Source organism: Lithobates pipiens, unplaced genomic scaffold (assembly GCF_037356315.1).
Source record: "Lithobates pipiens isolate NorthernLeopardFrog02 unplaced genomic scaffold, aLitPip1_a1.2 Scaffold_25, whole genome shotgun sequence".
NCBI classification, from domain to species: domain Eukaryota; kingdom Metazoa; phylum Chordata; class Amphibia; order Anura; family Ranidae; genus Lithobates; species Lithobates pipiens.
The window spans coordinates 76,722,318-76,746,886 of NW_027507787.1; the positions used below are offsets into that span (position 1 = coordinate 76,722,318).

General features: G+C 42.1%; 1 pseudogene; it reads right to left on the minus strand.

The window, feature by feature from the left end:
* Positions 1–211: 211 nt before the first annotated feature.
* Positions 212–1,918, minus strand: LOC143930343 (poly(rC)-binding protein 2 pseudogene; annotated as a pseudogene).
* Positions 1,919–24,569: the final 22,651 nt, after the last annotated feature.

A 24,569-nucleotide genomic window follows, 5' to 3' on the forward strand; every position in this document is an offset into this window, starting at 1 on the left:
CATTGAGTACAATGGAACCGTTCTGAGAGGAGCGACTCGAGTCGCTCCGACTCAGAAAAAAGGTTCCTGTACTACTTCGGGGCGACTTCGGGGGCGACTTGCATTGACTTCTATGCAGAAGTCCTCTGCAAGTCGCCGCTGACCCCCCCTGCAAGTCGCGGCGAGGAAGTCGGAGACGCCTCGCCGCGGCTCGCAGTGTGAACCGGCCCTTAATAACCCACTCTTTACATTGTGACTTAAATAAAAAAAATTAGGTAACAGGACAAACTTTTATAAAACTAAAATCTTTATCAGCAGGTTTTAACAGCAGAAGAGGAAAACCGAAATCGAGTTAAAAATGTCATTTCAATAAAAGAAAAAAAATTCATGAGTGGATGAGGAAAAAGCACGATGAAACTGAAAACTTGCAAACTAGTTAAAACCTGAAAAAAGGCTGTTTGCAGGGCTATGCAGACTGACATGAGCTAAACAGAGGAGATGCTGGAAGTTGCTTAACTGCTTCCCATGCCACCAGCTTCTGAAGAAAGTCCAAAGGATGTGCAATTCGGCCAGCAATTCCTGCGACACATCTTGACAATCAGAAGATCGCTACATCCTTTAGAATACTGCCTCCTGGGTCAGCTCATTTGACAAAGCACAATGCTCTTTCACTGTCCAAGGAACAGGCTGACATTGATAAGGTACTGGGCCCAGTAATTGTAATCTGACGATCAGTGGATCAACAGGATTAGCAATCTTAATCTGTGCTCCAGACATCTGACGAATCTCATTTATTTTAGCTCCTTGACGTCCAATGATGCAACCGATCAGATCATTTGGAATGGTGAGTTCGTGGGACGTTGTCTGAGCTGAAGCATCAATACCTCCACTGAATCTGGTGTTGCCACTATAGGACATAGGGAAGTGAGATTGCTGCATTGCCAGTTGGTGTAACTTGGTCAGATCAGGCTGAGGAATGGCATACTGTCCTTGAATGGTGTAGGCCCCATGGAGATCCACAGCATCTAGGGAGACTCCCCCTGTGTGGGACCTCTGCCCCTCCCACAGGTCAGTCTCACATGCGTGCCCTCCGGCCTGGCGCGACACCTGCCCACCTGCAAAAATAACCGGAGAACTGGAGGGTTTTGGCCGATATGGTATGGTTACCCCCTTTGGAGGAGACTCCAGCATTACTACACAGATCTGTTTGACACAGTCTATGATGGACTGAGAAATACCGGCAATAGTGATTGCACGTTCTGTGGAGTTCGGCAGCATATCCCCTGCAACCTGGACCTGTGCCCCTGTACTCTCCCTGATTTCCTTAATTTTACAACCTCCTTTGCCAATCAGTGATCCACACTGGCTTGCAGGAACCACTAGACGCAGCGTAATGGGTGGTTTGCTGGAGGCAGTGCTGTTTGTCATTGAGCTGCTGATATCCTCTTCCAGTTTATTAATTATCATTGAAAAGGCTTTGAAGATGGCATTTGTTGGACCAGCTAAGGTAATAATTCTTTCTGGGCAATTGCCTTCTGAGATGTTAATACGAGCCCCACTCTCTTCACGCACCTTTTTAACAGACTCTCCTTTCTTTCCAATGATGCTACCGACTTCCTTTCCATGCATCAGGAGTCTGATTGTGAGGGTAACATTCAGGCCTCCTTCAATAACACCGGTGTCCATAGTGAAACAAGTTCTGTTAGATCAGGGCAATAATCAGAAGATGTAAAGGTAGTCTTTGGTCACAAGATAAGACAAGACTTCACGCTGGATGAGGTGGAGAGAGGGCAAGAGCGGGACGGAGACCGGGGAGGGAAGGGAGAAGGGGGGGAGGAAAAACAAGGGAGGAATGGGGAGGAAGGAATGATCCGGAGGCGAAGGGGGCCCCGGGGAGGGAGGGAAGGAGAGAGCCGGGCGGGCGAGGAATGGCGACGGCGGGAGGGGCTGGCGGGCAACATTGGCTTTTATGTTATAAATCCACCGTGCCTTCTCCTGTAGTCGATTTTTTTTTTAAATCAAATTCACCGCCCTTAGATCCTCATAGACTCTATCTAGAGCTGCAAAGCATATAATGGATGAGTCATAGTTATTTTTCTTTTATCTTTTCAAATGTTTTTATTGAGATTTTTAGCAGAGTTAGTTACAACAAGGGTTACAAAACAAAAAAAAAAAAATAGTAATAAAAGTAACATAACACAGTATAATGTAGTGACAGGTTTTTCTCAGCACAATATAGCATAGAAACAAATAGTCCACAATAAAGAATAAAGTAGTATTCCCAAGTATCTAATATTCATAGTCATAAAGGGACTCGAACAAGAGTAAGTCTCTTAGAACTTGTATAATAAAGTCCGTAATATAATTATTGTAAGATTTATAAATAGCGATATGGATAATGGCCACTTCTGGACCCCAAGACACCCCTCACAGGGATCTATCTGTGTCTTGGAGTACCTAGGCCAACATCCTAAAGGAAATTCAAATACAGTAGTTATCTTTTATGAAGGAAAATAAAGATCTATTCTTACTCCGCAGCTCAATTCAGATAAACAGACATGTGATATATTTGTCACTTTGTTATGAAATTATTTTTAAAGCCATCCAAAAAATATTAAAACGCACAGGAGTTCTTTCTTCTATATGATTAAAGATTCAGCATTATCTAAATTGTGGAAGTATAATTTTTGTACCATGTACTCCAAGGTTCCCATAGTTGTTGTTCCTTAATATATAGGGATTTGTCATTAGGAAATAACAATTCGTAGGAGTGGTGGAGTTGGGTTAATTCTATAACTTCTGTCATAGTAGGAAGAGAGTCAGTTTTCCATTTTCTAGTTATGGATAGTCTTGCAGCTAAAAGTATATGTGTTACTACTTTACGATATTGTTTGGGAATCGTATGTAAATTCATATTCAGAATGGCTAGTTCTGGTGAAAGTTGAAGGACAATACCTGTTACGGAAGTGAGTAAATGGGAGATTGCCTGCCAGTAGTTATGTAAGCTTGGGCAGTCCCACATAATATGAAATAGGGTCCCCAATTGGGTACAATTTGTCCAGCAATTAGGTGACGAGTTCCCCTTGAATTTTGCTAGGATATGTGGAGTCAGGTATTGTCTTTGAACAATTTTTTGTGCCAATTCCCATAGTGTAACACATGCAGTGGCCCTATATATGCTTCGTAGGGAAGCCATCCATTGTTTAATTGAAAAGTCTTGCCCCAAATCTTGTTCCCATTTAAGGAAGGAAGGTAGTTTGCTGGGTATGTTTTTTTCCCCTAGAATTGGGTATATTGTAGCTACTCCTTTCTGTGAGGTGGCATGGTTATTGAGGAAAGACCATATTTTAACCGGGATTGAAGCTCTGAATTGTGGATTGTGTAGCAGACACTTTTCTATTTGAATATATGTAGATCGCTCAGAATTCAGAAGCTGTAATTCATTACTTAACTGAGAAAAAGACTTTAATGAGCCCTGTTGGAAGAAGGAACCAAGTTTGATATCCCGACCCAAATTCCAGTCGTGTATTTGTACGCCAGGAATTAATGTTGGTATGATTGTTAGAGGAGGGTTTAACACCGTGATTGGAGTTTTATCCCATTTGTATGGGATGATTCTCTGCCAAGGGTGTAGCGTTGCTTTCACCGTTGGTGGGTATTGAGCTGTAATTGTGGACTTAATTTTCCTACTAAGTAACCAGAATTGCATATTAGGTTGTCGTGTGATGTCTTTCTCAATTTGTCCCCATAAAGTTTTAGGAGTAGGCAAGAACCATTCTTGCAATTGGGTCAAAAGAGTTGCGTCATAATAATCCTGTAGATCAGGTACGGTCGCACCACCTATATTTCTATGTTTAATTAGTATATGGTATGCGCAAAGGGAATTTTTGCCATTCCATAGATATTTTCCCAAACTGCTTTGTAAGGATTTAAAGTAGTATTTAGGGATACATATTGGAAGGGACCTGAGTTGATATAATCATTTTGGTAAGGTCATCATTTTGAAAGCTGCCAGGCGACCAGCCCATGTAAATTTGAATTTTTCTAAGTGTTGTCAGATCTGTTTCAAAATGTTTCTTAAATGGTAAAAAGTTTATTTTAAATAACTGTTTTGTTTTGTTAGTGAGAGTGATTCCTAAGTAAGAAATCCCCTCGTCTTTCCAGTGGTAGGGGTATTTATTAGACAATAACTGCCTGGTTGTGTTATCTAATCCTAGGTCTAAAATATGGGACTTGGTTTCATTGATTTTATAATATGATGCTGCTCCAAATGTTGTTAGTATATTTTGGAGATTCGGGAGAGATGAAATAGAATCAGACACTATAAGAACTATGTCATCTGCGAACAGACTTATTTTATTATCTATTTGCCCAATTTTTATACTAGATAGTTTTGTGTCAGATCGTATACGTTCTGCTAGAGGTTCGATGGCTAAATTAAATATTAAAGGAGATAAGGGGCAACCTTGTCGTGTTCCATTAGAGATGCCAAAGAGCCTAGACATCATATAATTTGTGTATACTCTCGCTGAGGGGCCCTTATACAGTGCAAAAATTGCCGATAAAATATTTCCATTAAAAGCCAAATTTTAAAAGCACTGACTGTAAATAGCCCCAATGGACCCTATCAAACGCCTTCTCTGCATCCAAAGAAAGGAGCAGAGAAGGCGTTTGATGTCTCTCAGTGAAGTGTATAATATCAATCAGACGTCTTGTTGCATCTGAAGATTGTCGACCTTTAGTAAAGCCAGATTGATCTTTGTGAATGAGATCTGGTATGTAGTTCATCAGTCGATTCGCTATTGCTTTGGCGTATATTTTGATGTCAATGTTCAATAATGAAATCGGTCTGAAATTTTGGGGAGCGTTGGGATCTTTGCCTGGTTTCGGCAGTGTTATGATCAAGGCCTGAAGCATCTCAGCCGGAAATTCTGATTTGGATGCCGCTTCGTTAAAAAGTGAGCATAAGTGGGGAGCCAGTATATCTCGAAGTAATTTATACTATTCTCCTATCATTCCGTCTGGGCCCGAATATTTATTGTTGGGTAGGGAGTCTATAGTTCTAGCAATTTCTTCCACTGAAAATGGGACGTTAAGATCAGAGATTTGATCAGTAGTTAATGATGGGAGACTAATAGTATCTAAGAAATCACTTATTATCTTTGGGGTAGGTGTGGGAGTTTGAGAATCATCTTTAAGATTGTAAAGGGAGGTATAATAACAGCTAAATGCATTCGCTATGTCTTGGGGGTCTTGCAATTTTTCTCTAGTAATAGGGTGGTATAGATATGGAATCTTTGTTTTGGAATATCTGCCTTTGATCCGAAGTGCCATGTTTTTTCCTGCTTTGTTGCTAGTATGGTAATATTTAGCTTTAAGTTTTCTAGTATGTTTTTCAAATGTATCCAATAGAGTCGTTCTGAGTTCCTGTCGTAATATTTGTAGTTTAGTTTTCAGTTGTTGTGATGGGTGAGATTGGTTTTGGGAATCCAATGCTTTAATGTCAGCAGTAAGTTTCTCAATGAGTTTTGTTTTATTTTTCCTGAATTGAGCATTCAGTTGCATTAGGATTTCCCTACTAAATGCTTTATGAGCACCCCATAGGGTGGCGGAGTCTGACACCGATCCCACATTATATTTAAAGAATTCAGTTATCTGGTTTTGTATAGCTGTAGCATAGGTAGGCATTTTGATAAGATATGCATTTGTTCTCCATAGAAAATGGGTCGTTTGAGAGTGTTTAGGTAAAATAGTCATACTAATTGGGGCATGATCAGTCCAAGTGATGGGTGAAATGTCAGACTCCCTCACCCGCTGCAATAACCACTTATCCGTAAAAATATAATCGATACGAGTATAGGTATTATGTACCAGGGAATGATATGTGTATTCACGATCTCCAGGATGATGGCATCTCCATACATCATAGAGATCGCTTTTATTCAAAAAAAATTTAAGTGCGCAGTTGGATCTGCTTTTGGGATTAGGAGTGTCTAGTTCTTGTTCATGTATTGTGTTGAAGTCTCCACAAATTATTAAGGCACCTTTTCGGCATTTACCTATCTTTCTCATCAGGCCATTCAGAAAATGGGATTGTCTTTTATTAGGCGCATACACATTTACCAATGTAATAAGTGTATTATCAATGGTACATATTAATATGAGGTATCATCCATTGGTATCTACAATAGATTCATGTAATTGAAAATTAACTGAATGATGTATGGCAATAAGTACTCCTCTTTTTTTCTGTTGGCCTGATGCTGTAAATATGTGAGGAAAGTTCTCATGGGTGCAAGTGGGAATAGCGCCTGTTTTGAAATGGGTTTCTTGTATACACAATATTTGACATCGCTGGGTGTTAGCCATTTGCCACTTCAACGCTCTTTTTGCTGGTAGTATTTAAAGATATTAACTTTATACTCATAAAAGGATATTAATAAGATGGAAAAAGTAAGTACATACTAGCCTGATAATAGCTTTAAATTCTACTTCCATGTGAACAATTTGTAGTCTGAAATGACTATGAATGTCCAAAAATTTAGTGACTGAAAAGATTTGATTCAAATTTTGTAGATTCACAACATACCTGTCCCTTTGAATGCTATGAGTTGTGTATAGGATACTGTGAAGAAAAATATAAAAGTAAAAGCACAAACAAAAATATAACCAAACATTAAACTTAACTTGCAGTGGTAAACATTTCAATGTATACTGCAACATTAGAATGGGGAATTAGTTCAAAGGTCAGCTGTTCCAAAGATTTAGTATCGCACGGCATGGTGGGCAAGCTGATAGATCGGTTTCCTATAGATAGGATTGTATTTTGACCGGATCTAGTCAATGAAAGCTAATGCCATTGTGGCATAAGTTTCTCCGGATTCTTCTTAGCTCCGATAGGTGGAGTTGGTTCGGGGATAATACCCCATGCGTGAAGTAACTTAATGCCTTGTTCCACAGAAGTGATTGTATGGTAGGTTCTTCTGTATCAGTAGTTTAGATGGTTGTTTCTAACGGTATTCAATTTTATGATTACGCAGAGCCTTTGTAATCGTGGAAAGTTGTCTTCTCATATCTAGAGTATGTTTAGACAAGTCAGCATAAATCTGGATTGTATTATATGGTTGTGGAAGTTGTCCTAGATGTCGCACTTTATATAGGATTTGTTCTTTAACATGTTAGAAGTGTACTCTAAGTAGTACATCACGTGGTATCTGTGGAGGGAGAAATGACGGTTTCGGAATCTGATGGATACGATCAATTGTGAGCTCTGAGGCTGGTATAGCTGGCAGCAAGTTGGAGAATAAGTCAGTGGCATATTTTTTTAAGATCAGACTGCTGTATATTTTCAGGGATACCCCTGATTTTGAGATTGTTCTTCCTTGAGCGGTCTTCTAAATCTGCGATTTTAAATTTAAGCCACTCTTTTTCAGCTTTATTTTCTTCATGAGCATCTATTAAGCCATTAATAGTATTGGTCATGTCTCCCATAGAGTTCTCAATAGTGTGTACTCTTTCACCTAAGGAGTTCACTGCTTTGGAGAATTGATTTGTGAGTTGTAAAATATCCGTATGAAGCGAAGTATGTAAAGTTAATAGCATTTCTTTTAATTGGGTGTCCAGAATAGGCTGGTTATTAGTGGGGAATGCGGCTATAGGCGAAGCTATAGGAGTTATGACTGTGTTATCTTGACTAATATGAGGTATTTTATGGCTTACCTCCTGGCCTGTGAAATCCAGTTTGATACGAGTTTTAGCCGGGCTGCGACATGTAGGGCTGAGGCAATCTTCCTCATGAGGAGATTCCAGATGTGTTTTGTGAGGTGATTCTTCTAGAGCAGCATCAGGCATGTCAGTGTAGTGCGCTCTCCCTGAGGAGGACGTTGCTGGTACAGCAGCTGTGAGAGGATCTGCGCCATCTCTTTTTCTCCCTCCCGCTGACTGAGAGGAGAATGTCGTTAGTTTTTTCATTTTCCGTTCGTCTTTCCGCTTTTTCGACATCACCTTCGGATTCAGGAACTCTTCCGTCGTCTGTTCGTATCTTTTTTACCGATATTCGCTGTGAATTGTCGCTAATATGCCCGTTCGTGTCACGGGGCTCTCTCACAGAGCTTCCATTCAGCTTGTGCGCTGGCCACGCCCCCCCCCCCCCCCAGTCATAGTTATTTTTCAAACCCACGTGTCTGCCTATATAGCACTTTAACAGATGTGATAGATGTAGTCATAAATCCTTCTGCACAAGTTACGCATAGCTTTCCTTATACAAAATGTACCACATTTACAAAACATGATCAATATAACCCCCTTCCTGTGGCAATCGACAAAATACCTAGCCTCATACAATTTTCCATTAGGTAGTCTATATGACGAGCCCTTCAATTTACATGATTATACACCCACTAAATAATAAAATACTATTATAAACAGATGAAAATAACAATTAAACACTAGTGGGATTGATTTTTTCAAATTTGGACAAGAGCATTTAAAGTATACAATTTTGGAAGTGTATTTTTTCTAACTTGACTAACTATGTTTACCATTAGAGTTTATGTGGCCACTTTCAACGTGGTATTTCTACTCTACCTGCCCTGGCAACCCAGGAAGACACACCCCATGCTGTTTTTTAAGGAACAGTACATATTATGAAAGAAATTAAAAAACATGTGGGGAAGAGGCCCCTGTTCCCTCAACGTGGGGACAAGGTTCCCTGCCTCCCCACAAATTACCCTCCCATCACCCGAGGATTATGGTCCGGTATGGTTCAGGAGTGGGAGAGGTGCATGCCCTGCCTCTCCCAGCCGACCAGGCTGCTTCAACATGGTGTTAAAAGGCACCTTAACCCCTATAATGTTAATGTACTGAAGCAAACATCAATCATATAGCTTTCTTGTTCTTACATTTGTAAGAAGTTTGTTAACTATAAATACAAGATTAATAATTATTTTATCATAGAAGTTCATGTCCAAATTTTATAGTTCCCCACTAAGTTTTGCTTGCACTTCAGAAACAATATTCCTTACAATGAAAAATGTAAACTTCTGTCGTTTATATATATTTTTTTGAAAGAAAGAAATGGCATTGTATTAAGAATAGCAGCACTTAATGGCATTGCTATAGTCATCTACATGGTGGGTTTCATCATACTCTCCTGCCATAATACATTCAAAATATATAGCAATATGCAGTAAAGAAAAATTTACTATCAATACCAACTTTTTCAGAGAAAACGAAGTTGGGATAAATCAAAAGATAAAAAAGGGAAGAATAGAAATAAGAAAAGATGGAAAAAAGGGAAGAAAAAAAGCAACAGTGGAGTAGCATTCAACAGAGGGGACCGTTATGTAAGTCTGCCATCAAAAAAAAAGAAAATTCAGTAATTGTTTAACCATGGTGACTCAGCCAAATATGGCTTGCTTATGTAAAGGAGAGATACAGTGAATAGCTATCTCATATATAGGATACGAATAAGAGAGATTCAAGAAACGCCACCCAAGGGATCCACATTTCCGTAAACTTGGAATCGTTTTTATTTGATGTAGAAATTAACTCCTCGATCCACAATAGTGTGATTAATCTCAGCTACCCATAGAGAGCTCCAAATCCAAAGACATGCAGGTAGGTTAATTGGCTTCTGTCCAAAGTCGGCCCTAGTATATGAATGGGGACCTTGGATTGTGGGCTCCTTGAGGGTAGGGACTGATGTGAGTGTGCAATGTGCAGGGATAAGGGCAATTGTAGACACTCACTCTGGTTGAACTGGATGGACTGGTGTCTTTATTCAACCTTAGCGACTATGAAAGACTATGAAAGAGCTGGTGATATGTGAGATTTCCAAAGTCTTAGAATTTATTTACTGCCTGCCATTAGCAGAAAGCTGAATAAGCCTTTTTTAATGGATTTGATTGATTCGGGGATCATAAAGAAAAGCTCTATCTCTGAGGTCTCTGACCAAATGACTAAGCCTAAATGCAGCCGACCAATATGGTGTTATTAACGGACAGGACCACCATAGGTGTAAAAGTGTGCCTCTCGATTTTCCACACCTCCAGCATTGGTCAGATACAGCAGGATTAAAGTGGCACTAAAGGTTTTCTTTTTTTAAATAATAAACATTAGTGATGGACAAACTTCCGATGGGATGTTTCGCGAACACAAACGTGGAAAGTGACCAAAAGTTTGCGAACCGCAAAGTTTGCGGCGGACCCCATTGATTTTAATGGCAGGCGAACCTTAAGAATCTCCAGGTCATATTTTCAGCCACAAAATACTTACTAGCTTTGCACACATAGTCCCACAACATGGACACTGACATAACAAAAGTATTAAGTGAATCTGGGATCGACAACGACAAGCATTCTTTTTTTATCTGTGGAATTTTTTTTTTTTTTTTTTTTTTTTGTAATAAACATCTTTTAATGGGTCATTCTCAGAAGATCTTCAAGATCAAAATACAAGTTCACAAAATTAACACCGCTTCGCCTTCCATGCAATGTCTGGAGGGACCATAACCCTGAAGTGCCATATGCTCCATCTTCTTTGCTGATGTTCTTTCAGCTATTAGACAAAATGTACTTGCCATGTTGGGATTAGGCGTAATACAAACATTTTTCTTGATGGTAATTCCATGCATCACTAAACGAGCAATCTACCCATGACATCTATTTCAGTTTTTGGTTGGACTTTGATTATTTGAATTACTTAGATCATGTACCACTGAGAAACGTCCAGAAATAAGAGGACCTTCAGGAATCCAGAGCAAGGGATGGCAGTAAGCTATCCTATTAAAGAATACCTCATCACTAATATCCTCAAAACAGAGCCAGCAAGCAGATAAACTCACAAGCACCAATCCTTTGCCGTATGTTATAGGTGGAGTGACCCTTTAAAAATGCATGTATAACCAAATGCTGCTTGAAAACAGGGAGTGGGTGGTCTTGGCAGTACAGACTGTTGGCTAATAAGCTGAAGGTTCCAGCATCACATCTCAAGCTTCATTTTCCCTGCTGTGACACAAGCAACAGTCACTGTTTTCCTCTGTATACGATGACAACGTTTTTGCAAAAGATTCCAGATACTGATTGACCAGTATATAACCACAACAGAACGGTTGAGAAATGGCAACACCTGATTGTCCAAGAACCTTGTGACACATGCGGTGTCACTATGAAAACAGCCAACAGAAAGTTCCACATGTCTGTAATTACTAGGAGGAAATGAGATGCTAATATATTCCACTACCAATATCTGTGGAATTTTGACAATTCAGGAGTGCATGAAGGCCATGGAGGAGAGGTAAGGTCAGGGCAGGCTATGAAGGGGGTGCAGGAGATGATCAGTGCCACAGTCAGGGCAGCGCAGTCCTGTGCCAGTGTCCCAGTGTGCCAACCTGTGCTTGAGCCCCTCCCTCTGCCCGGCCCTTACCCCCACCTATGCAGGGCTCTACTGTGGTGGTCTGGAGGTGCCAGTCCAGTGCTGATCCTCAGCCATGGTGCTGGCACTGCCTGCTGATTGGCTTCTCCGCTGCTATCTCCCTCACTGTCTGAAACCAGCACCACAATAGAGACTGAGCACTGACACCAGCACCGAGATAGAGAGCACTGACACCAGCACCGTGATAGAGAGCACTGAAACCAGCACCGTGATAGAGAGCACTGAAACAAGCACCGAGATAGATAGCACTGACACCAGCACCGTGATAGAGAGCACTGACACCAGCACCATGATAGAGAGCACTGACACCAGCATCGAGATAGAGAGCACTGACACCAGCACCGAGATAGAGAGCACTGACACCAGCACCGTGATAGAGAGCACTGACACCACGCCAGCACAGAGATAGAGAGCACTGACACCAGCACTGATACCAGTAACTCGCTGCGGGACCCAAAAATATGACACCGCTCAACCTCTTCAAACAGGAGGGTACAGGCATATAGTACGGTGTGCTTTTTTATGTACAAGGAAGTGAGCCAAAGGTAGAAAAAAGGTCTGTGTGCTAGATTAAATAAATTGTTTATAGAGTTATGCATATACATGGTCTACTGGTCACATGTGTTGAATTCCTCCGAGATCCATTGCGCATTCATTTTTATAAATGTGAGGTAGTAAACACTGTCCTGAGCTAGGCAAGTGCACTTATCGGTCACGATCCCCCTCCCCAGCAAAGGCTGCAGATAGCAACACTATTGTCAGCAGCGGCACAACCAAGTCTGGTGTGTCCTTTGCTGTAATTGAACGCACCTTCTGCAATTTGCCACTTTGGCTCAAGCCTATTGCTCCTGCCTTACCCCTACCACCCCTGCGGGAGGGCCTGCCTCTTCCTCTGCCTGTCATTTTTTAAATGACCCTGTGACAAAAGTCTCTAGAGAAGTGTAGTATGTACGTGGAAGAAGGTATATAACACCCCGCTTCAATCTGTCGTTTTGGGGGGCCACTGGTCTATCACAACTGGTTATAATACTTTTTTCTAATTGCGCTTGTCACTCTTTGTAGTATCGCTGCAGAACCGATCAGCAGTCACAATGCTGCACAGTGGAAATGCACTATACTATGCTTTCTATATTTGCAAGTATTTTATACGTGTATTATACCCCTATATACTGCACACCAAATAGTACACCTATACCAGTCATTAAAAGGAGTGCAGTGCACTATAATATGCTTCTATATTTGAAAGAAAGTATATTATACGTGTATTACAACCCTATATACTGTACACCTACACCAGTCCTTAAAAGGATCTTTGTGGACCTAGTAGTAGCTAGCTAGTAGCTAGAGAATTGTAGACTGTCCCTGCTCCAAACACCAAACTGTCCCTCCCTACGCTGAGAAACGACAGCTGCAGAATCGGTCGGCATCACTGCATGCAGTGCACTATAATATGCTTTCTATATTTGAAAGAAAGTATATTATACATGTATTACAACCCTATATACTATACACCTATACCAGTCCTTAAAAGGACCTAGTAGGTAGTGATTTGCAGACTGTCCCTGCTCCAAACACCAAACTGTCCCTCCCTACACTTATAAAAGACAGCTGCAGAATCGATCAGCACTCAGCAGTACAGCAGTCAGCAGTGCACCATAATATACTTTCTATATTTGAAAGAAAGTATATTGTAAGCGTATTACAACCCTATATACTGTACACCTATACCAGTCCTTATAAGGACTTTTGTGGACCCAATAGGAATAGCTAATTAGCTAGCTAATGATTAGACTGACTGTCCCTGCTCCACACAGCGTCCTTTCCCTACACTGACAAAAGACAGAATGTAAAATGGCTGCCAGATCACATCTATTTATAAGGTAGGGGGTATGTCCATGTGCTGAAATGTCTCAATTGGCTGTCCTGTACCCCATGATGGATGTGTCATGGGTCAAAGTTCTTCACAATGTAAACAAATATGGCTGGCGTGAACAAAGCCAGAAATCCGCCGGTTTGATGAATCGCGAACGAGCAAAGTTCATCGCGAACCGACCGCTGGGGTACCTCTTCTGGGGTCACACGGCAGCTCTCATGGCTCCTCCCCACATCAGATAACCCCCTAGGAGAAGCGCTCTCCTGGGGGGGTTACTTTGTGGGCGCGCTCCCGAGTCCAGCATTCGGCGTCCATAGATGCCGAATGCAGGACTCAGCTCCGTCCCCCGGGCGCTTGCGACATTGGATTTGATTGACAGCAGATGGAGCCAATGGCTGCGCTGCTATCAATCTATCTAATGAACAGCCGAGAACCCCTGCAGACAGACAGTGCTTCCCCGTGGGTCAAGTTCGAGGGGTCAGGTAAGTAAAATGGGGGTGCTGGGGGGCCAGCTGCTAATAGGTGTTTTTTCACCTTAATGCATTAAGGTGAAAAAACACAAACCTTTACAACCCCTTCAATCTTGTTTAATAGGATGAGGCAACGGTTACTTCTTGTTAAAATCTTCTAATTGCGTTCCTGCGAGTAAAACGCTAGAGTTAATTTAAATGAGAGGGAGAATGATTTACCACATTCCTCAGAGGCCAGATTTCTGCCTAATTCTCTCTCTCAGTCTCGGATGTAGAAAGGAAAGTCGGGGGAAAGCATGTCATAGTAAAATACATACGTTTTAGAGAGAGCATGAGGACATTTTGAATCAAAAAGATACAGCTCCTTGAACCAAGTCAAATCCCTACATAGCCCCTCCCTTTTCAGCTCTTCATAGAAATCGTGTAATTGAAAATATTGGAGCCACTTGGAGTTGGAGGGAGCTAAGCTCTCCCAACAGTCTCAAGCCACCATTGTTAAATGAACACCAGATAGGTGATGGGTGTGGCAGTTGCCAACAAAGAAAGCTCTTGTCTGACATACCTGGTGGAAATCCCGGATTGCTCAATATTGGGGTTAATGGCCCCTGGGCGTGAAGATATAATATATGTCTTAATAATCTTGTCTCAGACATTAAAAAAGAAGAAAACAGGGGTTTACCTGTGTTAGAGGAGGACAGTCAGTGGGAATTTGCCATGGAAGGAAGGTCAGCAATAAGTAAAACTCAAGAATGACCAACTGCTTAAGGGAACTCTCATGGAACCAATCTAGTACCCTGCTAAATAGTGCCTTGAAAAAGTATTCATAACCCTCAAAATTTTCCACATTTGATCATGTTACAACCAAAAACGTGAATGTATTTTATTGGGATTTTATGTGATAGCCCAAAACAAAGTGGCACATAATTGTGAAGTGAAAGGAAAATGATAAATTATTTTAAACATTTTTTACACATATATATCTGAAAAGGCACTGTAGATTGTAGCTGAGTCTAGCTGAGAATTTAGGCCAAATAAATTTAAGTAGTGAAGACCGTGCCAATCTAAAGAATGAGTGTGGGACTTGAATCAGGGTCATTTGAAAAATATAAAGAAATCTTGGGAGGATGTCCATCTTAAAAAGGGACATCAAACCCAACCATGAATGTCTCATTGGTGACTACCTCTTGATGTGTTGTTGCATAGAATCCAAAAGAAGGTGGTAGTTTAACTTGTATAATGTATGGAGTTGCCCAGGTATCTGGATCCCCAGATATTTAATTGAGTGCTGGGCCCATTGAAAATAAAATTGATTAGCAAGAGAATCTTGAGTCCTTGCAGAAAGAGAAATATTTAAGCAATGTGATTTGGCTGCAATTATTTTGAAATTACTTAGAGTGTCAAAAAGTTCTAATACCTTTAAAAGAGAGGGAAAGGCTAATAATGGATTAGTTATATGAAGCAAAAGATTGTCCACAAACAAGCTAATTTTATATCGCATGCCAGTAATGTCCACCCTGCCTATCAAGCTGTTAGTCTGCAAGGCAGTCGCCAAGTGCTCCATCTCTAATATGTACAGGAATGACAAGAGAGGACACCCTTGACAGGTCCCATTAGCTATAGGAACTGGATCCAAAAGTAGGCCATTCATCCATATAAGAGCTGATTGGCAGAAATACAGGGCCATATTTTTTTGTAGTAATGCCTGGGGTAAGCCTATTTGTTCCAATGTTGCTTTCAAGAATGTCCAATCTACAGGGCGTGGCTGGGATTTTAGAGAGGAGGGACGTGTTCAGCTTGGGCTCTTGCCATCCGTGACATCCATCTGTCTCCATCCTGGGTTTATATCACTTGGGCTTAAAACACCTTACTGCTGACTGGGCAGCCCCCCGGTCCTCCCCATGACTGGTAAACGTAAATCCACAAAGAAGGTAGCTGCTCAGGGCTCCCAGTCTGCTCCACTGTATTTGATTGGTGGCCATCTTGCCTGTCACTCCTCTGTCCTCAGCATCAATGGGGCTACAGACAGACTCCTTGATGGCGGCTCACACATCTCTGGACCTGGCTGGCCCTTCATCCACGCCTCAGGCTGGCCCTTCATCCACATCTTAGGCTGACCCAGGGCTGTAAGAGGAACAATCCACTGCTGTGATCCTAGTGGCCATTGCTGCAAGTACATCCTCTGTGGAGGGGAAGATAGCTTGACCATTGAATGTGGCCTGATTAGGCAGGACATGGATAAGTTCAGGAGCCACCTTACTGAAGCAGAGCAGTACATCTCACTACTAGAAGATGCCTTTATGTCCACTACACAAACTGTGGCTGGACTCCAGCAGCAAGTTAAGATCCTTATGGCCCACTCAGAAGATACTGAAAACTGTCTCAGATGCAAATAATGTCCAGGTGATCGGGCTCCCAGAGGACGAGGAAGGCCCTGACCCTGTAGTGTTTGCCAAATACTTTTTAAATGGCTACTGGGCCTGCAACGCCTATCCCCAGTATACAGTGGTGTGAAAAAGTGTTTGCCCCCTTCCTCATTTCCTGTTCCTTTGCATGTTTGTCACACTTAAGTGTTTCGGAACATCAAACCAATTTAAACAATAGTCAAGGACAACACAAGTAAACACAAAATGCAATTTGTAAATGAAGGTGTTTATTATTAAAGGTGAAAAAAAATCCAAACCATCATGGCCCTGTGTGAAAAAGTGATTGCCCCCCTTGTTAAAACATACTATAACTGTGGTTGTCCACACCTGAGTTCAATTTCTCTAGCCACACCCAGGCCTGATTATTGCCACACCTGTTCACAATCAAGGCATCACTTAAATAGGAGCTGCTTGACACAGTAAGGTCCACCAGAAGATCCTTAAAAGCTACACATCATGCCGAGACCCAAAGAAATTCAGGAACAATTGAGAAAGAAAGTAATTGAGATCTATCAGTCTGGAAAGGGTTATAAAGCCATTTCCAAAGCTTTGGGAATCCAGCGAACCACAGTGAGAGCCATTATCCACAAATGGCGAAGACATGGAACAGTGGTGAACCTTCCCAGGAGTGGCCGGCCGCCCAAAATTACCCCAAGAGCGCAGCGACGACTCATCCAAGAGGTCACAAAAGACCCCATAACAACGTCCAAGGAACTGCAGGCCTCACTTGCCTCAGTTAAGGTCAGCGTTCATGCTTCCACCATCAGGAAAAGACTGGGCAAAAATGGCCTGCATGGCAGAGTTCCAAGGAGAAAACCACTGCTGAGCAAAAAGAACATCAAAGCTCGTCTCAATTTCTCCACAACACATCTTGATGATCCCCAAGACTTTTGGGACAACATTCTGTGGACCGATGAGACAAAAGTGGAACTCTTTGGAAGGTGTGTGTCCAAGTATATCTGGCGTAGAAGGAACACTGCATTTCATAAAAAGAGCATTATACCAACAGTAAAATATGGTGGTGGTAGTGTGATGGTCTGGGGCTGTTTTGCTGCTTCAGGACCTGGAAGACTTGCCGTGATAAAAGGAACTATGAATTCTGCTGTCTACCAAGAGATCCTGAAGGAGAATGTCCGACCATCTGTTCGTGTACTCAAGCTGAAACGAACTTGGGTTCTGCAGCAGGACAATGATCCTAAACACACCAGCAAGTCCACCACCGAATGGCTGAAGAAAAACAAAATGAAGACTTTGGAGTGGCCTAGCCAAAGTCCTGACGTGAATCCTATTGAGATGTTGTGGTATGACCTTAAAAAGGCCGTTCATGCTCGAAAACCCTCTAATGTAACTGAATTAGGACAATTCTGCAAAGATGAGTGGGCCAAAATTCCTCCAGGACGCTGTAAAAGCCTCATTGCACGTTATCGCAAACGCTTGGTTGCAGTTGTTGCTGCTAAGGGTGGCCCAACCAGTTATTAGGTTTAGGGGGCAATCACTTTTTCACACAGGGCCATGATGGTTTGGATTTTTTTTCACCTTTAATAATAAACACCTTCATTTACAAATTGCATTTTGTGTTTACTTGTGTTGTCCTTGACTATTGTTTAAATTGGTTTGATGTTCCGAAACACTTAAGTGTGACAAACATGCAAAGGAACAGGAAATAAGGAAGGGGGCAAACACTTTTTCACACCACTGTATATATATTGTGGAATGTGCACACAGGATCCCCACAGGTTGGAGGTGGTGCACTGCTGGTGCATGGCCACGTGCTTTTCTGGTTCGCCTGCTTAATTTCAGGGATAAAAATCTAATCCTGGCAGAGACTTGTAAGAACCCTGACCTAAAGTATGAAAATGCTGTGATACATCTATACCCTGACTTCTCCCAAGACCTGCAGAAAAAATGGCGTTCCATCATTGATGTCTGCAGATGCCTGAGAGAGAAAGGCCTGGTGTATAAAATGCTGTATCATAGACACCTGAAAGTTATTCATAATGGATCTGCATTTTTTTTAATCCCCTGCAGATGCAGTAGATTGGTTGGATTCCATTCCATGAAGATACGGTTGGACTACCTGTGCTGCCAGCCTTGTGCCTGTGGTCTCTGGGCACCTGTCTACTTACCTTTTGCTATGGCTGTGAAGTTATTGTTCATGTTGTTGCGGTTCTCTATTGAAAACTTGTTTCTCTGTTACAGCGGTGTTCCCTGAATAGATGAACTGTGATAAGGAATCCAGAATCATCCATCCATCTATTGTGGGAATCCAAGGTACTGTTTCTGGACACTTTGACTTACCTGTTCATCTCCACTATCCCCTTTAAGAAGAGATGAACGCTTGTAACATGATGATGTTTTTCACGTTTTTGGGACTAAAGTTTCTCTGGGAGTTTTTTTTCTGTTTCCCCAATGCAAACAGGGAGTTGGGTGTTCATACTGTTATTTTTTTCTGCAATTTTCACTGTCTGGAATAATCTGGAAATTTTTCACTTTTATTTTTCCAATTTTTCCTTTTTTTTGTTGTGCCTTTCCCAGAGAGATGGGCCTTATGGCTGCCTAGTACAATATACAATGTCTGTATGCTATAATATCATGGTGAGTAGTTCTCTGCATCTGGGTGCCCATCCTTAGCCTCTTATCCTGCACGGTTCTTATCCTGTCTTCGTGCTAAACAACACTTTTCCTTATACATGACCTCAAATTTATTTAATCTCTTGGGTCTGTGGTCTGAATTCCAAATTCAAGAGAGCACTGGTCTTTCAATATCTAAAATCCCAAGATCCTCATATTGTCCTCTTGCAAGAGACACAGTTGATGGGTAGTAAAGTCCTCTCCTTGAGCAAGGCCTGGATGCAGAGGGCCATACTTTCAACACATTCATCGTATGATAGGAGGTAGCTATCCTAATCCACAAGAAGTTGGCCTGTTCCATAGAACATGTTGTAACAGACCCTCATGGGCAGTATGCCATAGTGGTGTTAACACTCAATAGTAAACTTATATGTTCCACCTCCTTTCAAACACCAGGTACTATATAAGGTGTTAGGGAAGATGGCCACCTTTGGCCCATTGAAGTTGTTGGTGGCCGGTGATTTCAACAACATAATGGATTATGCCCTGGATACCTCTAACCCGACGCTGGTGCGTAATCTGAATCTTGGCTATTGGGCTGACTCGGCGGCTCTGGAGGAGGTATGGCGATGAAAACACCCTGGGGAGAGAAGTTACTCCTACCTTTCCCATGTTAGTGCCTCCTCCTCCTGTATCTTTTTGGCCTTTGCCAACCCAGCTCTCTTGCCCCAGATTACAGAGGCCTGCAAAATGGCTGGGGGGGATCTCCGATCATGCTCCCCTACAGGTTGCACTGAGTCTAACAGTGCACAGACAGGCTGGAATATGGAGGCTGCATCCTGGTTGGGTGACAGAGTCTTCGATAGAGTCCTCCATCACACCGTACCTGCAGGAGTACTGGGAACAACACAAGGGCACAGGGGAACATCCAGTAGTGTGGAATGCCTTTAAGGCCTCCACTAGGGGACTGTATGTGTTGACCATTAAAGCTGCCAGAGTAGAAAAGAATTCTATTTCTGAGGAACTCCAGGCTCATGAAATACAATGTGCCCAGATCCATGCTGATACACCTTCCTACTCTTCCTTGGCTGAACTACAGATGGCTAGGAGGGCATTACTGATTCACTTCCAAAATCTCACCCAGTGCACATTAAAAAGCTAAGGTGAGGAATTGTTTGAGAAGGGTTACAAAAATGCGAAACTACTGGCTTTCCTGACTGCAGATGCTTGGGCGCACACTGCAATCCCTTACATTTCTTCATCAGAGGGTACAGTCGTGAGAGATAGAGAGGGTATCATGCAAGCATTTGTCTCTTACTACACAGATTTATACTCTGCCATCCCGCCCTATGAACACCAGGTTCTTGAGGATCTGCTGGGTTCCCTTTCGATCCCGGTGCTGCAAAAAGAGGTGGCAACCAGGCTGGATGCACCCTTCACTGACAAGGAACTGGCGACCGCTATCACTTCTTTTCCTAATGGTAAGTTGCCAGGCCCGGATGGGATCCCCGCAGAATGGTATAAGCAATACTTAGATCTCTTAGCTCCCAGACTCTTAAAACTGTATGGGGACTGTTTTGAATTTGACATGTTACCACCTTCCTTCTACGAGGCCCATGTAATGTTACTGCCTAAACCTGACAATGACCCGCTTCTCTGTTCCTCGTACAGGCCCATAGCTCTGCTTAATATGCATCTCAAGATCAAAATGATCGCTAATAGGTTAATGACTATTCTAGATCACCTAATCTTACCAGATCAGACCGGATTTATACCTAAAAAGGCTACAGACATTAACCTTCAGAGGATATACACCCATACGCAATTAGATACAGAGAGATAATCTGGGGGGGGGGGGGCTCTGGTGTCTTTCAACCTGGAAAAGGCATTTGACTCCATGGACTGGGGGTATATGACTCAGGTATTACAACATATGAGGTTTGGCCCCACATTTCTCAAGTGGATATCACTGCTGTATGATTACCCGGTAGCAGCCCTCCATCTTAATGGTGGGGTGTCGGACGCCTTTCCAGTGTCCAGAGGCACTAGACAGTGGTGCCCCCTTTCCATAGGCTTATTCTCCTTAGTAATGGAACCCTTTGAGATTGCTTTATGCTCCTCCTCTCAAATATATGGGATCTCTGTAGGTATGTTAACAGAAACAACGGCTCTATATGCAGATGACCTGGTTCTCTTCCTTAGTGACACTGGTCAGGCTGCGCTGTCACTTATGGGTAGGTTTACAGTAGTCTCTGGCCTCAATGTCAACTGGACCAAGTCCAAGATGCTTCCTCTACGTTCCCATTCCGTACAGAGTCAAGTCGATCCAAATAACGCCTTACAATGGGTCACGCAAATTAAATATTAGGGGCTTTTCATCACAAACTCTGTGATTGACTTTATTAACCTTAATGTCTCCCCGTTGCTTGTCATTCTGACTAGGAAGTTCCACGCTTGGCAAAATGTTCCCTTGTCCCTCATTGGTAAAATGATTTGAATTAAGATGAAAATCCTGCCTCTACTGCTATATCTCCTTTCTGTGGCTGGGGGTACTCCTCGCCTTAAACTTGCCATACTGCAACAGCCATGGGGGGGAGGGGGGCCTAGAGATACCAAGTCTTTATGAATATTTTCTGGAGGGTCAAATGACAATATCTCACAGCTGGCTAACTACTCATCCAGATGACTGCTCTGTGTCCCTGGAGGCTGCCTCTGTGGGCTCTTATGAAGCACTCTCACATCTGGTATATAGGGTTTTAAGATCTCCCTATTTACTTACTGCTTTTATGTGGTCAGTGATTAGGGCATGGTCTGTGACTCAGGGTATGTGGCAGCCAGGCCCAAATTGTGCAGAACGGCGATCTAATGTCATTCAATGAATTAAAAATACGCTACGACTTAACCAACTCACATTTTTTTTAGGTAGATCCAACTGAGACATGCATTTTACTCTCAATTTGGCAAAAATCTATTGTTCTTGAACCCAGCGACCTGGAGCTTCTGACACACAGCGACTCCTTGAATAAACCACTCTCAAGTTTATACAAAGAACTTTTTCAGGAGACGACTGTACTGATGCAGACCTGTAGACTGGCCTGGGAGACAGTGGTCCCAGGGATAGACAGAGATAACTGGGACAATATGTGGGAGACAGCATTTTAGTGCCTAGTCTCATCTTTACTAGGGATCATCTGATCCATTATAAATTCCTGCATAGAACATACCTTACCCCAGCCAGGTTGGCCAGGAAGTTTGGGAATCAAGTTGGAGATGCTCGGCACCCCTTGCAAACTCTATACATATATTTTGGGATTGTCCCTGGATTAGACCATACTGGCAGGCTGGGACTCAACGTATTCAATCGGCTCCATCTCAATTCCACTGTCAATTGAAGTGTGCTTAATGCATTTGGTTGAATCTCTGGCCACTTTGAGGGCTATACAAACTCTTCCCACCCTCCTATTGTTTTATGCCAAAAAGGGGATTATCCTGTTATGAAAGAGCTCTCCAGCCCCAACTCTAGCATCCTGGAAATCTATGATCAATAAAGCAGTACCTTTCTACAAAGCAACATACTTGAATAGGGAGGCCATGGCCAAGTCTGACAAGGTTTGGGGAGGCTGGATGACATCTCGGATTAACTCACATGCTTGGTAGTGACAATTGAATTCAGGCGGTAGTAAGAATTTCTTTGGCCTTTTGATTCTCTAGACCTTAATCTCTCATGGGGAGGGGACTGGGGAGCTACAATGTAGGTATTATTGGAGTAACAAACAGAGACCATGCCTTAAATCACAATGCACTTCCTTCAGTGGGAGGTTTGGATCTGTCTGGGCAAGTGTTGTATTACTATTTTTGTTTATATTTGACCCTTTTTTCTTTTTTTTTTCTTTTTATGTGTTTATGTTACTGCTATACATTATAACTATTTTACAAGGAATATCCAATCCAAACAATTAAACACCTTTTCAGCTTCTAATGAAAAGAGACATAGAGGGACCTTCCGTGACTGACAGTATGAGATAAGAGATAATATTTTAATAGTGTTGTACCCAGGGTCAAAGCCCACCTGATCTAAACTAATGATAGAGGGGATAACTGACTGAAGTCTAACCGCTATCCTTTAACTGATAGCTTGAACATTAAGTGGGATATTTCTGGTCTTTATGAATAAGGGTAATGTGGGATTCCTGGGATTGACAAGGGAAGGAACACACATCAGAAATAGAGTTCAATGTAGTGTCTAGAATAGGGGCTAGAACATCGTGAAATTGTTTGTAGAAAACAGTGTGAATTCTTGCCCGACAGGAGTGCCTTAATGGTTTTATAAATGTTCTCTATAGTGTAGGGAGTGCACAATGAATCAGCAGCACCCTGGTCTAGCCTGGGGCTGTATTTCAGATGTATTGAGCAATCCTTTCATTTCTCTGTGTGTTGGTAGGCTCTGTAAGATGATTGGAAATATTATAAAATGCCTTATAGTACTCTTGAAAAGTCTGAGCAATGTCTTCAGATGAACATACCAACCCACTTTTAGGACACCAAAGTTTAGAGATGTACGTACATCCTGATTTGATGTGTATTGACCTCGTTACCAGATTCATATATAATTCTATGCATGCAGTCTTTTTTGTAAATACTGTTCTTTCTGCCTGGAAACTGGAGATTGTCCATAGCAACCAAAAAGCATTCCTTTATATCAAAAGCAGCGATAATAAATTAGAATCGCTTGCAGAATTGAGCGATAATGATTTGTGGGGAAGTTCATCATCAAACACTGAAAGTAATAACAACAACAATTCTGCAACTGAGCACATTTTAGTGTTTTTGATTTGATTATATTATTGAATAATTTTTATTATTATTAGTATTAATATATTATTATTTCTTATAATTATTTATATATATTATTATTTGTGTTTCAAACTTTATAATACCAGGGATGGCCACAGGCAGGATGCTTGTGGCAAATTATAGCTCAGGGGGGTTTAGTACCAGCCCCACACTATATAAGGCTGCCATCGCAGCTGCCTTGTGTAGTGTGTTGGCTTGCAGGGAAAGAGCAAGATAGGCAGAAACAGTGTATTTTTGCTTGGGAACCTAGCAATTAGGGATGGCCGAACGGTTCGCCCAGCGGTTGGTTCGCAGTGAATTTTGGCTGTTCGTGGTCCGCTCGATCGGCGGACTATTGCCGCTGTTCGCCCGGCGGACTTACGTGTTTACTGTGTAAAAGAACTTTGACCTATGATGACACATCCATCATGTGGTACAGGACAGCCAATTGAGACATTACAGCACATGGACACTTGGACATTCCCCCTAACTTATAAATAGACCCGATCCGGCGACCATTTTACATTCTTTCGTATGTCACTATAGGGAGAGGTTGCTGTGTGGAGCAGGGAGAGACTGCAGTGACCCAAATCGCTAGCTATTAGGTCCACAAAAGTTCTTTTAAGGACTGGTATGGTATAGGTGTAGTTCAGGATATAGGTTTGAGGCACTGCTATTCAAGTCATTGTTGCAGCAGCCTGTCTTTTGTCAGTGCTGAGAGAGGGACAGGACGCTGTGTGCAGCAGGGACAGTCAGTTTAATCATTAGCTGTTACTATTAGGTCCACAAAAGTCCTTTTCAGGACTGGTATGGTAAAGTAGTACAGGATATAGTTTTGAGTGCTATTCAAGTTATTGTTGCAGCAGCCTGTGTTTTGTCAGTTTAAATAGGGAAAGACAGGAAGCTGTGTGTGGCAGTGAGGGACAGTCAGTTTAATCAGTAACTGTTACTATTAGGTCCACAAAGGTTCTTTTCAGGACTGGTATG